The following is a 206-nucleotide window of genomic DNA, read 5'->3' on the forward strand; positions in this document are numbered from 1 at the left end:
ACTAATGCTGTGTATGCTTGGGTCCTTTGCCGCTCGATCGAAGTAGGTACTTGATTCGCTTCGTTCCTAGGGCCTTGGTTAGCATGTCAGCAAGCTGATCCTTCGTTGGCAGGTACTTTACAATGATGATGTCTAGAGCCACATTTTTCCGAATGAAGTGGTGACGGATGTCAACGTGCTTGGTCCTGGCGTTGTAGCCCGCATTG

This window comes from Plasmopara halstedii (assembly GCF_900000015.1).
Source record: "Plasmopara halstedii genome assembly, contig: Scaffold_672, whole genome shotgun sequence".
Classification (NCBI taxonomy): Eukaryota; Oomycota; class Peronosporomycetes; order Peronosporales; family Peronosporaceae; genus Plasmopara; species Plasmopara halstedii.